This window comes from Aquarana catesbeiana, linkage group LG01, assembly GCF_042186555.1.
Source record: "Aquarana catesbeiana isolate 2022-GZ linkage group LG01, ASM4218655v1, whole genome shotgun sequence".
Lineage (NCBI taxonomy): Eukaryota > Metazoa > Chordata > Amphibia > Anura > Ranidae > Aquarana > Aquarana catesbeiana.
Genome location: NC_133324.1, coordinates 544,964,064 through 544,978,802, shown reverse-complemented (window position 1 = coordinate 544,978,802; position 14,739 = coordinate 544,964,064).

The following is a 14,739-nucleotide window of genomic DNA, read 5'->3' as shown; positions in this document are numbered from 1 at the left end:
GACCCTCAGCCTGCTCTTGGACTTTGCTATTGTCTTCAGTGCTCGGCCCTTGGCTTGCTCACAGACTTTGCTTCCAGTCACCTGTGTTTGACCCTCGGCCTGCCTACGGACTTTTACTATCAATCTTCAGTACTAGTCATCAGCTGCTGACAGACCTGCTAACAGTCTTTGCACTAGACTGTTTTTGCCTATCCAGAGACTTTTACTAGTCAACGGTGTTTAACCCCCGGCCTGTTGTTGGATCAGCTGTTCATCCTCCTTCCTGAGCTTCAGCATCTTCCAGTCCTGCACAGCTCTATCCCTGCCGGTGACCTTCACGCAAGACCTGCCCAGCCTGCTGGTGACTCGTGCCTCTTTGTGCCCTTCACCCCCTGTACCATCTCCAGGAGTGGAGTGCGCTTAGTCGCAAGAGGTTACCGCTCTCAGCAGCTCGGCCTCGGTGAGTACCCTTATCTGACATGGCTGAATGATCATTATGGAGCAGCACACAGAAGCAGAGGAGATTGAAGTCGCCATCAACCTGCAATGAGAGATTTACACCCTGCTATGCAAGATACAGTGTCAATACTCTGCATGCTTCTTCATTTTCCCTTGACCTTCATCTCTACGTTCTCTCCTGCACTGGTACTGTTTACAACCCATGGTAACTTGCATACCAGAGTAATCACCGGGACAATCTCTTCCACACGAACAAACAGCTCATGCATCCTTCATCAGGACACGATCACTGGGGAATTTTTGTTTTTTTTTCTCTGTCATTAGTTGGGAGCCTCACCAGACCCCACGTTACCCCCTTACCAGCTTGTGGCGAGGCCACGGTATAGTTTTTGACTTCCGCAGTTTTCTAGTTAGGAAGGACTTTCAGTTTAGGGGTCCAAAGCTTGCTATGTTTGGGATGGCTGAGCAGGGTGGGGGGGCAAAAAGGTTTAAAGGGAGCTGTTGATGGTTTTTTTTTTTTCATGTTTTTTTCTTTTTTTCTTTTTTTACTTTTCATCTCTTTTTCAACACATCTCTACCATTTGTCAATAGAGAGTCATATAGTGGTTTGTTAATGCCTCTGTTTTTATCTATATTTTTTATTTTTTTTTGGTCCATATCACCATACAAGCAGATCCACGCACTTTTTTGTCATGTGCTTGTATGTGCTTAAGGTGGCACGGCCTATCCGCTTATATTGGTACTAATTCAAAGGTTTACCCATGCTTCTTTATTACTACATGTTCTAATATGGCACAGTCCCTTAGGATAGTCTCCTGGAACACTAGAGGCCTGAATGCACCTCAGAAGAGATCCTTGGTTTTTTCTGTATTAAAAAAATGTCACCCTCACATTATTTGCTTCCAGGAGACTCACCTCACGGGCTCTAAGACAAGGACTCTAAAGCGCCCACGGTTATCTAAGCTATTCCATGCTACTCACACTAACTACTAACTACTAACAAGGGGAGTATCTATCCTTCTGGCTAAATCTCTCCCAGCTGAGATGATCAGCGTTAAAACAGACCCAGAAGGGAGGTTTATTGTTCTTACTTTACAAATTTCCACCATAACCTTCACGCTGGTGAATATTTATATTCCCCCCCCCCATTTTCAGTTGAAGTACTCTCTAAATTATCCCTCCAACTACTGAATAGGCCCCCCCGGCCCTTTGCTTTATGTAGGGGATTTTAACGCGGTCCTGGATCCAACAATGGACCGCCTGTCTTTCCCCTCTTTTGTAGATTGGGCCCAGGTCCATGGTCTGACAGAGGTGTGGCGCTGGAAGCATCCGGATGAACGCCAATTTTCCTGTCATTCGGATTCTTTCCATACTATGTCTAGACTGGACATGGCATTTGCGCCGGCGGAGACCCTTCCTGTTGTCTCCGCCGTTTCATACCTGCCCAAGGGAGTTTCAGATCATGCCCCTCGGTCTGTGTCCCTCCTCCTCCTCCCAGGCTCGGGACCTGCTCTATGGCGCCTAAACTCGTACTGGCTGGAGGACGAGGTGGTACAGGGAGAGTGTAGGATGAGCATTTCTAACTACTGGAAACATAATTTAGATAAAGTGGACCCCTCCACGGAGTGGGACGCATTCAAGTCTACATTGAGAGGTACCTTTATGTCTATTACGGGGATTTTACGAAAAAATAATCAGATGCTCACTGAGGAATTAGAAATTGCTATGGTACGCGCAGAGTCTGATTATTCCTCTAACCCTGCCTCTGACACTAGGGAGACATGGTTACAGAGCCGTAGGGAATATGAACTCCGTCTGCTAGATCTCACACAAAAACGCATGTTGCATGTATCCCAAAAGTCGTTTGAATATGGTAATAAAGCAGGACGTCTCTTGGCATACCTGACTAGACCTGACCATTCCCCCATCTCTATACCACGTATCATTACTGCTCAAGGTACTATTAGTGATAACCCGGGAGATATCCTAGATTCTTTTCTGTGCTTTTACAGAAAGCTGTATACTTCCAAGGTTGATTATGATGACTCCCAGCTGTCTGACTATTTGGCTGACATATCTCTTCCCTCCTTGTCGGATGAGGGACGAGACATATTGGAGGCGCCTATTTCAGTTGAGGAGATTGCTGCAGCAATCTCCCAAATGCCCGCACATAAGACCCCTGGACCTGATGGTTTCCCGACTGAATGATATGTTAAGTTTAAAGACCTTCTATCCCCTTTCCTTCTGCGGACTTATAACAAAGCCCTAGAGACTGGGATCCTCCCCCCAATGATGCGGGAGGCTTTGATAGTACTCCTATTAAAGCCCCGAAAGGACCCACTTACCTGTGAATCTTATCGTCCAATTTCTCTCATAAATGTGGACGTTAAGATTCTGGCCAAAATATTAGCAAATCGAATGAATACTGTGGTCACATCCTTGGTTAATAGTGACCAGGGTGGTTTTATCCCTGGTAGGTCTACTAGAATGAACATTCGCAGATTGTTTCACAACCTGCAATATCCACATGACTGCCCTCCTACACGCGTCATTGTGTCCTTAGACACCTGTAAAGCATTTGACAGTGTGGAATGGCCGTACCTTTTTCAGGTGTTACAGAAATATGGCTTTGGCCCCTGTGTGGTAGCATGAATAAAACTTCTGTACACTTCCCCAATAGCTCGGATACGGGTTAACTCATCTATCACTGATCCCTTCCCAATCACCAGGGGCACTCGACAGGGGTGCCCACTGTCGCCCCTGTTGTTTGCCCTGGCAATGGAGCCGCTTGCAGTTCGCATTCGCTCCTCTCCCACAATTAAAGGACTCCCAATTGCAAATATAGAGGAGCGCATTTCCCTTTATGCAGATGACACATTGGTGTACCTGGCAGATGCAAATGAGTCTTTGTAGGCTTTGCTGGAGGAGATCAATACCTTTGGGGACAACTCTGGATTCCAGGTTAATTGGGACAAATCCAGCCTTTTCCCCTTAGATGTGAATGACCCTCCTCAGATACACCTGGCCTCCAAGCTCCAGGTGGTGTCCTCCTTTAGATACCTTGGAGTATTGGTTCAGGCTCCCTTATCTCTATATGCCACTAATAATCTCAACCCTTTGCTGGTCCGCCTTCAGGAACAAACTAAACAGTGGATGGATTTACCTTTAGACCTCATGGGGAGGGCCAATATTCTTAAAATGATTTATTTATCTAGATTGCTTTATATCCTTACTAATTCCCCATGTAAAATACCAAAAGCTACCTTTAAACGCATAGATATGATATGTACTACTTTCCTGTGGAAGGGTGGATCCCCCAAAGTGGCACTTGAGATACTGAGACTGCCAGCTCATCTGGTGGGTCTAGCATTCCCTAACTTCTTCCTTTACTATATGGCATCCCAACTGGTGCACATACATGACTGGATGAATCCAGATCCAGCCAATGCCTGTACAACCACGGAGGGGGCTATTGCATCTTTCCTTGAAACTCTGCATAACATAATATATAGAGGCCGGGTCTCTGACCGCCCTGGAACCTCTCTACTCTCCACCTCCCTTTCACTGTTTAAATATATTACCATGAAAATATCAAAACATTCTTGGCTGAAATCCCCTAATAACCCCTTGTGGTTTAATCCCAATCTGCAAGAATTGTACTCTCTTCCAGATGCCAACCGATGGTATTCCAAGGGGGTTAAATATCTATGTCATTTATATACTACACAGGGCTTTAAAACTTTCTCTCAGTTACGCAGGGACTTTGACTTACCAAGATAACACTTATTTTATTATTATCAACTCAGGCATGCCATACATGCCCAATTTGGTACCTTAGATGATATCACTGATCTACCCCCACTGGAAAGACTACTCAGGCAACCAGAACCCTCTAAATTAGTATCCACCTTCTATGCAGCCTTAATGACTGAATTTAACCCTAGGTTTCACAAAGCGCAAGAGAAGTGGGATTCAATGGATATCTCTATGGTAAATGAGGATTGGTCAGAATTTAGTGACACATATAAAACTTCTGTCATTTCCTCCCGAGACCGCATCATACAAGTTAAAATCTTTCATCAGACCCACCTCACCCCGGCCAGACTGCATAAAATGGGTCTTTTACCATCAGCTGTCTGTTTCCGAGGCTGCGGCCAAGAGGCAGACTTCTTACATTGCTTTTGGTCATGCCCGATAGTGACTTCTGGGAGGAAGTGGGTGCCTTTATATCGGCAGTGCTGGGCCTTCCTAACATAGTACACCCTAAGAATTGCCTGTTGGGAGTATTTGGTGACTTACACATATCATCACATGCCAAGAGATTGCTCCGTATACTTTATTTTTATGTTAAAAAATCTATTCTACTGTCCTGGAAAGGTGCACAGACCTCTTTGAAATCCCTCTGGTTAAAACTTATCAATGACTCTATTCTATTATATAAATTAACCTTTGAAATTCGAAAAAAGAATAAAACCTTTCATAAAATTTGGGGTAAATGGTTGGCTAGTCCGTTAACTCTCTCTCAACATTGAACACAATTGATCATTGATGGTCCGTGCCACAGAGACCTTCAATACAAGGTCCTTTAATATGGTTATGTCACACAAATGTGCCTATATCTGATATTCTTATTATTACCAATATCTCAGACCTTTTGCAATGATTTTTGTCTACAATGACTTGTGTGATCTAATTGCATGTTGGATACTACTTCTATATGATTAGTGGATCAGATACTCGTGTGTGTTTTTTTTTCTTTTCTTCTCTTTATTTGTGATTGTTTTGTGTTTGTTGGTTTGTGTTGAACCTATAACCAATAAAAATATCTTTAAAAAAATAAAAAAATAAAGTGCAGTCAGGTTTACCTAAATTCTAAAAGTTTTAATCATTTGTTATTATTTTTTTTATTTTTTATTTTCTCCCTCTCGTTGTTAATATCTGTGTACCTGACCTGCAAAAATACTGCTAATTACTAGTATGGGAGAGGAGTTTTTTTTTTTTTAAGGAACTACATTTGTTTTTTTATTTATCTACTTTACTTTTTTTTTTTAATCTTTTTTTTTTTTTTTCAACCGATGTATTCGTTTTTTTAATACAGATTCAAGGCTCTTTAACAGTCCTGGTTGGAGCAGCATTAAATCTGTAGTTTTTCTTGTTTTTTGTTTCTTATTATTTTTTCATTATTATTTCCACTATTTTTCCTGTTCATTTTCATTACTCACCTCTCTTCCGTTCCTTTTCCTTCTTTAATATTATGTTCTCTAGGTTTTTTCTTTGGTTTCTATCATCTATCTTCTCAAGATAATGTAACTGAGACATCAGTCATATGATTTTTGTTTAAAAAAGACTTTTCCTGTCCACCAGTACCATATTTTAACCAAAGTATCCCTGGACATCCAGTTTGTATGTCTTAATGTAATTCTACCTCCCCTAGTCTACCCACTGCCTTAACCTGAGCCCCGTGAGCAGGTGTGGTGAACCCAGGAACCTGGCAATAGCAGGCAGTGTTGACTATCCCTATCATCAAGGGCCATGGATGATACTGGCTGTTGCTCGGACTCTGTACCCTGTGGGGATCCCACTCTACTTGTCCACATTACACCCCTTATAAGTATTTAGCCTTAATGGCCACACCGCTGCTCCTGTCTGGCATTCCTCCAATACCTGTACACTGACATTCCCCTTCTTCTTTTTCGTATTCATGCACGACTGTCCGGAGGCCCGCCCAACCACCACCGGAAGTGGACAACCAAGTCATCTCTTGAGACAAATGTGCAACAAATAAGACTCTCCTGAACTGTCCTTCACAATGCTGAAAAGTGCTGTCTCGTGGTCCAATCCAGTCGTTACAATCATTACATCATATTCCCAAGTTACAGGACTAGACATGCCAGGATCCCACCATCAATGTTGGAGTTCCGCTCTTCCAAGGCAGAGGGGCGATGAAGCATTGCAGTACAGACACTCATGTATTGGATGTGAAGTCTCAAAGGAACCAGGATTTCTTTGCTGTCTCAAGTCTACCTTGAAGAGTTCCGGTGTGTTCAAGAAAGGATGAGGAGGCCGCAGTGGTGGTGGTGGGGAAGGGTTGGGGCTTTTGGCGGTTGTGGGTGGGTACAAAATCATTGACGGAGGACATAAGTTCAAAAATGAACTTCAGGGGGGACTGTGGTGGAGATTTTGAATATTTATATTTATATCAAGGGAACCATCGTGAGGACTTTCTAATTAGATTACCATGCCACATTTTATATGTGTGTATATATAGGTGTGTATATATATATATCTATATCTATATATATAGATATAGATATATATATCTATATCTATATATATATAGATATAGATATATTTATTAAGGTATATGGGTATATATATATATATATATATATATATATATATATATATATATATATATATATATATATACACCCAATCTACAAGGTGGTGGTGGAATCACATAATGGTGGAATTTAGCTGCGCAATTAAGGAATAAAGCTGCAGGAGTTGGTTGAGCACTTACTGAGGCTATTCACTTGGAATTTATTTTCTATGGGAACTGTTTAACACAGGACTTTTTTTTTTTTTCATTGAACAAATCTATTAATAATTTTCACATTTTCTCATCTTTATAGTAGTAACTATTTATATTTGAAATTGTTTGTTTTCATTTTGTCATTTGATGTATGGTTTGAATTTTAGGCCCACCAGCACACTCATTTTTCATTTATATTATATATATTTTTGATTTTTTCTTTATTGGTCGGATTGGTGTACAAGCACACATATCCACACTATTTTTGGTTTGCAAGGCACAGACCACAGTAACTGTGGGTACACTAAATTGTTGCACATTAGTTGCATTAAATAATACACAGGTGAGGATACTTTATCACTAATAATATTTAGGCATATGATCATAAACATAAGTGGTGGTAAATATATTTATTCACTTTTATAATAGTTGGCGCAGTTCACACACACATATTTCTTCATTATAGTCTACTCACAGAGTGTTTTTTTCTGACTGCAGCAGACTTATAAGTATAGCATAATTTTATATTTTATTTTTATTTGTGCCGGTACCTTGTATACACCCTTAAGTCAATATTTACCCAAATTATATAGATCAAATTGTTCACGATTTTAAGTCAGAAATAAAAAATGTTTGTCTTGTAATTGTACTTGTGGCAATGTTACATCACTTTAAAACATACATAACAAAACACAAAACAAATCATCATGCAACCAATATTCAGTCTGTGTTATCAACTGTTTTGTTGATACAGCACTTTAGGCATATTAATGCAACTAACACGGCATGACATAATCCATGGATCTCACACACCTCTACACAACAAACATAACTCTCACACTTAGCCAACTACAACCTGTAGACAAAAATATGAGCACATTTCTCTAATAAAACTGCACTTTCCATGCCTACCTATACATAGACCATATCTATTTCAATATAGGTCTCATTTTGTTTTGTGTATGGTGGAGGGTTGAATGGGAGGGGAGGGGCAGTTGGGTCTGGTCTCTTCTTATCTGCCTCATCAATATGTTTCTTATCAGTATCCTCTCTATTTAGATATTTAGAGGGCTTCTTTTGTTTCTTACTATTTCTCTGAAACCAATAGGGGGCATATTTTAACCAGTTCTCCCCCTCTTTTCTCATGTATTCCATGTCCCACTGAGGGTCACCAGAATACCATGGGAAGGCTTTCTTGTCTCCCTGACATAAGCCCTTCACCATATCTATGTGAAATTCATTATTAACGCCTTCTCAAGGGAATGGGTCACTACTGTGCATACTTTCTGTCCACCCAGCTAAGTTATATACCCAGGGGTTAATGAACTCATAATCATTTCCACATACTCTGGCTACATAATTTTTACAATTTTCCCTGGGGTTTAGAGGAGGTGGGAGATCCTTCCCCTGCAATTGACACATTATCAGAATCACAGTGAAAGACTGCCTTACTTGCAGCTTCAGTTCACACATCAAATTATCTTATACTTCTATGCTATAGATAAGAAAAGCAAGACAGAGATGTGTGCCCCGGTGGTAATTGCTTTATTAACACCAACACATTTCCTCCTTCCCAAAAGGACTGTAGTACTACTGACATCCGACCCACTGCTTTGGTTTGGCCTGTCCCTTCTCCCCACTCTGGATGGCCGTCCCACCCCGGATGTGTCACCAGAATTGTTCCCCACTCAGTGCAGGGGGGCCGCCTGGTGCAATTATGCTGCCACAGGCGGCGTTCCCGTAACTGGAGGATCCCGGATCGTACGCGCGGTCCGGTTTCTTCCGACTCCTGCGCTGTGGGCCTTCGGCGCGGGTCTCGGTCCCGCCCCGTGCGGCACACGTCATCACGCCGGGGATTACGTCACCGTGCCCGGAGGCTCAGACACACTCCAGCAGTGGAACAATCGCGAGCACGGCCTTATTATTTCAATGGGCAGTGCTCACCCTACCTTTTCATGGCGTCCCCCACCACGGCACGCCGAACTCAATCCTTGAACCTAGACTGCACCAGGTAAGATAGCCACATGCATGGCCCTGAATCGCCCTATGGCTGACACTTAGTTTTCCTGCTTCACCCACCATCTACTGTCTTTCAGACCGAACCCCCCAAGCCTCCCCTGGCCTGGACCCTTGGTTGGGTACTTATCGTCTAGTGCCCTGGATAATCCCCCTGCCAGCACCACACTATCTCCCTGCTTGCTGCACCAGGGACCTCCCGACCTGGGGGGTCACCCGGCTGGGGTGCCACATCCTACCACACAGGACCGTGCTTAGGCTCATCCATGCAACTCTCCCTGCACACCTCTCAGATACCCGCCAGCACTACACTGACGGGCTCACCCAGGTACTTTTATTTTTATTTTTTTATTATTACTCTCATTCTGATGGGTTGCATTACTTATGGGGTTCCACTACTAACCCTCCCTTTTTTGAGGTACACCCACTGCCTCTCCCTAACAGCCTCCCCCTTTACCTCCTTTGCTCCTCTACAGATTGGAGCCCCCCCAGGACCATCTCTTTCATTGGTGGCTTTTTGACGCCCTCTGTTGGGGAATATCTCCCTGGTGGCCCCGCCAGGATTGGACACACAAGCCTTGCTGGATGTGGACTGAGAGCAGGCCATACCTTCATGTTCAGTGATGTCATGTCCCCCCAACACTTCTCTCTCTTTGAGAGTTTTTAATGGATGCAGTACCAGACACATGCCCCCCCCAAGCAATATTATATGGTCAGTACCTCATTATATGCATACTACATACCTGTATTACAAAGTAATTTTCTTTATATGTCTATGCATATACTTGATTACATGATGTTTTTCACAATTGGTTTATAATTGTATTTTTAATTTCTAGACATATCTTTTGTTTGCTGATTCCAATCAGATACCCCTGAGGAAGAGTATATCTCGAAACGCGTTGGGTACTCCCCGCATATGTGTTCCATGTGCACTGGAGTTTTATGATTGTGGATTTCTGCATATTGTATTGCTATTTTTTGTATATGTCATGCATACTGTATCCTGTATATATTTACCCTATGTACTATAGACCTATTCAGATCTATACCATAATAAACACCTAAATTCATTCCAACAAATCCCATATTTCTTATACTCTTATACTCTTTCACTACTCGTGAGTGGGTGTCCCCTTTAAAGTCCCGCAAGAGGATCTAATTTCCATTCAGCTAGTACTACTTTTTTAAACTTTCAAAGTCCTTCCTGAAGACAGGTCTACCAAAGACCTCTTTAATTTACAAAGTCCTTCCAGAGGACAGATCTACCAAAGACCTTTTTAATTTAAAGAAGTCCTTCCAGAGGACAGGTCTACCAAAGACCGTTTTACAAAGTCCTTCCTAAGGACAGGTCTACCTAAGACCGTTTTAACACTTATAAGGCATGGTCCGTCTCCTTTCTAATAAATTTAAGGGACTAAAGTTTTATCAGAGCCGAGGCAAGAAAACAATTAGTCAAAATAAGACAAAATATACTTACCACGGATGATTACTTTATCCCGGAATGAGCCCTCATTTGAAAAGAATTCTGGTTCTGGACGACCACCCTTTGGTTAAATTCAGCAAGCCACCTGTGGACCCTCGGTACCATGAGACACTCAATGAAAACACATGAAGCAGGAAGTGAATTCATAAGATGTCTGTTTTTAATGAGAAGGGATACAGCTTATATGGAATACAGATCAAAGGACGGGGGGTGGTTAGAGGAGTGCATAGTGACAAGAAGGAGAAACCAGTTTGTTACTTTGATGTGTATCTATAAACAGTTAGATGGACACCTGTTCATTCAGTCATAAATCAAAGCTGATTGCCTAAGGATAAACAGGATATACATACTTGAATAGGCTTGACCACAATTAAACACAATAGGGGGTCTGTTGCTGTACAAACATTCCAACACACTCAAAAAACCTACACACAGCAACTTCACATAAGATGGCAGGGGAAAGACAAAATTGAGTCCTGATGGTTCATTCATATTGTTACACAAGCTAGCTCACTAACACAGTTTCCTGCAGCTACCAGGGTAATCTGATGCTTTGACATCAGTCCTTCTTACATACGTCGCTGCCTTGCAGGATACAGGTGCAGTGAAAGACAGAGGGTGGGTCGCAACCAACGTGGCAGCCGCCAACTAAGTTAGTGACATGCTGAATTTGTTATACACAGTGAGAATTGATGTGAATAACTTGGCTGGCTGGCCTGTGGTGGAATTACCTGGGCCAACAGGTAAGAGTGACATTACCAGGAATGACTGATAGAAATGAAAGACCCAGGACCAGTTACATTTTTTTTAACGTATTAAAGTGTTACTAAACCCAGGACCCTACATTCACTATATCTGGTCTCCCACAGTACACAGAGCATATAAATGAAATAATTTTAGTAAATATAAACTGCTAAATACCTGTTCTCATTAGCAGTATATAGTAGTCTTGTGACTTCTATCAGTGCCTGGTTAAAGCTTGTAGGAGGAGTTTTCATACTGCAGTGGCTGTCCTATCAGGATGCAGGACACCTGACCCTCTTTCTGGACAGTGCTGATTGGCCCTGTGCTGATCACATGCACTCTCCCAAGAAAAAAAAAACTCTATAGCAATACACACCAAACTGAGCATGTGCAGACTGATTCCACTAACGCTGTCTTATCCAGACATGTTTTGGGGACAATGCAAGAAGTGAAGGATCTGTGCATACAGGATCAAACCACCTTTTTACACAATGCAGAGGATTAACCCCTTAGGTTTTACAGTGAGTATAACAAGCATACTCTACTGCATTAAAGTTTACTGTTGCTGAAAGGGGAAGAAAGCCACAGAAAAGAAAAACTACGTAAAGGAAACACAGATTAGGGAGGGAGAAAAGAAAAGCAGGAAAGGTGAGAGGACAAACTATGCTGCCAGGGAGACACAAAAGAGTTAAACTTACAAGGATAGTGTCTTATCTCCTTGACATTCTCTCCTTTCTCCCTCATTTGCAGCCTGTGAACTTCAGCACTGTAAAGTTTCTGTCAGCCTTGGCCAAGACATACAATCAAGGCTAGAGATGTAACTGAGGAAAGTGAAGAAAATGACATATACTGTTGTTTTTGAGACCAAGGTGAGGGGGAGTGTTTCCGATAAGGAAGTGACTGCTCTGGACTTCATGAAAATGGTGGCCTCCAGCAAGAAGAAACAGGAGCAAATCTGAAGGCAATTTACAGCACACACTAATTTTGGTATCATAATTATTGTGGAATGTATGTTCTTTCATTAACCACTAGAAGACCAGGCCTTTTTTTGACACTTTTTGTTTACAAGTAAAAATCAGTGGGGGGTGTGGCTAGTGGTGGAGATGTGAGCAGCGCAGCTCCAAAGCTTCGTTAGCACTGAGAGATCCTGCAACCAATCCGCCAGTGATCCTGCCTATTTAAAACACCAGATAGCTCGGGCACACCTCCAGTACCACTTAGGTACCTGGCACGATGGTAAAGATTGGCCCCACCAGCCCCAAATCTTCAGGAGATCGCTCCTGAAGCTCCAAAGATGGCACCGGCTCTCCTCCCTGGTGTCCCCTGCCGCCCAGGAACAAGTTGAAGCAGCCTGCAATGGGTGAGTCCTGGATCCCGGCTCCTTAACAGCAGCCCGGAACTGCTAAATATAGATACCCTGCCACAATTAGGGAACATTTTGCTGAATCCATGATAGGATGGGAGGGGAGATCATCAAAAAACTGGCACAATCCCCTACAACAAATAGAATATATTGATAAAAAGTCCCCACATCTCCCCTAATGTCGAGATTGTGGAAAGTTGTGCCGTGCTATTGCTTCTTAATCTTAATAAATTTGAAGTGTATGTTGATATTCAGAAATATACAAGGAGATTAAATATAAAAAAATACATGCTAAACAAGACCCCAAATATTCAAAATGGAAGATCAGATATATCAGAAAAAATTGTGCATAGCCAACTGAGAAATAAATTGCTATTCAACCCGCCGGTTCATAATAATCAGCATATAGAAGTTTTTAACAGGATGGTCATACAAGACCTCGAGAAACTGAAAATTAAAAAAATACATGAGCCTCAAGCTATCAAAAGAGGAATTAGGGAATTGGAGCAAAACAAACAAGTCGTGATTAGACCCGCTGATAAAGGGGGAGCAATTGTTGTTTTGTCAAAAGATTATTATAATAAGGAGTTAATAGACCAATTAAGTGATACTAGTACCTACATAAAATTGAAGTGTAATCCAACAAGGCAATATAAAGAAGAGTTATGTGAACTTATATTAAAAGGAAGTATGAAGAATATTCTAACAAAGAAGGAAGAGAAATATTTGGTACCTAAGGTGTGCAGGGTGCCCATTATATATACAGTACCAAAGATCCACAAGAATCCACTAAATCCTCCAGGAAGGCCTATAATTAATGGAATACAATCTATAAACTCTAGACTGGGAGAATATGTAGATAAATTTATACAGCCTTCAGTGCCACAAACATGTGTGTACTTGAGAGATACAAAACACCTTATTCAGATACTAAATGAAACAGATTTGGTACCCCAACATAAGTATTTAATAGCCACAGCAGATGTATCATCGCTGTATACGATAATAGATCATGATGAAGCCATTCAATCTACTAAATGGGCTCTAGATAAGTTTACTAATTTAATCTCGAAACAAAAGAGATTTATTCTGAGGTGTTTGGCTTTTGGCTTGCAACACAATTATTTTTGGAATAATAATGAATATTATAGGCAATTGCATGGCATTGGGATGGGTGCTAAGTATGCACCAAGTGTTGCAAATATATTTATGGCGAAGTGGGTGGAACAGGCCATATACGCTGACCTTCCTGAAGATTTGATCCTTTACAGAAGGTTTATAGATGACTGTATAGTCATATGGAAGGGGGATGAAAATAGTTTGGTACAATTTTTTGAAAAATTAAATAATAATCAGAAAAATATTAAACTTACTTATGAAATTAGTAATGAAAAGGTTCACTTCCTTGATCTGGAAATATGTCAAGAAGAGGGAATACTAACTACAAAAACTTTCTTAAAACCTGTGGAAAGGAACAGTTATATACCGGTAGACAGTTGCCACCATGAACCCTGGCTTATTAACATACCTAAAGACCAGCTGATACGTCTGAGAAGGAACTGTTCCAGCCAAAATGATTATTTGGAACAAGCAAAAATTATAGGAAATAAATTTACAAGTAAAGGATATAATGAAAACTTTATAGAAGATAAAATACAGGAAGTATATTCCACGGGAGAAACTTATACAGGATAAAGTAAAGGAGTCTAAACAATATCAAAAAATTCCCTTAATTATGAATTTTAATACACAACATAAACAAATTGAACAGATTATCAAAAGGCATTGGTCACTTCTTTTAGCTGACAGACAATTGCAATCGATTTTACCGGAGAAACCACGTATTACTTACCGGAGGGCTCCAACTCTGAGGGACTTAGTTGCAAAAAATGTCCCAGATCCACCTAAGAGGTCTAATGACCTAACTTTTTTTCAAGGAAAAGGTTTTTATCCCTGCAGAAGGTGTTACGCATGCAGGAATACAAACCTTAATGGCCAAAAATGCACAAATTTTATTTCCACAAGTACCAACAAAGAGTATGTAGTCAAGGATTTTATTTCTTACAGGACGGAAGGGGTGGTGTATGTGTTGCAGTGTACATGTTTACTGCAGTATATAGGACGAATTAAACATCCCTTATGGAAACGCATACGGGA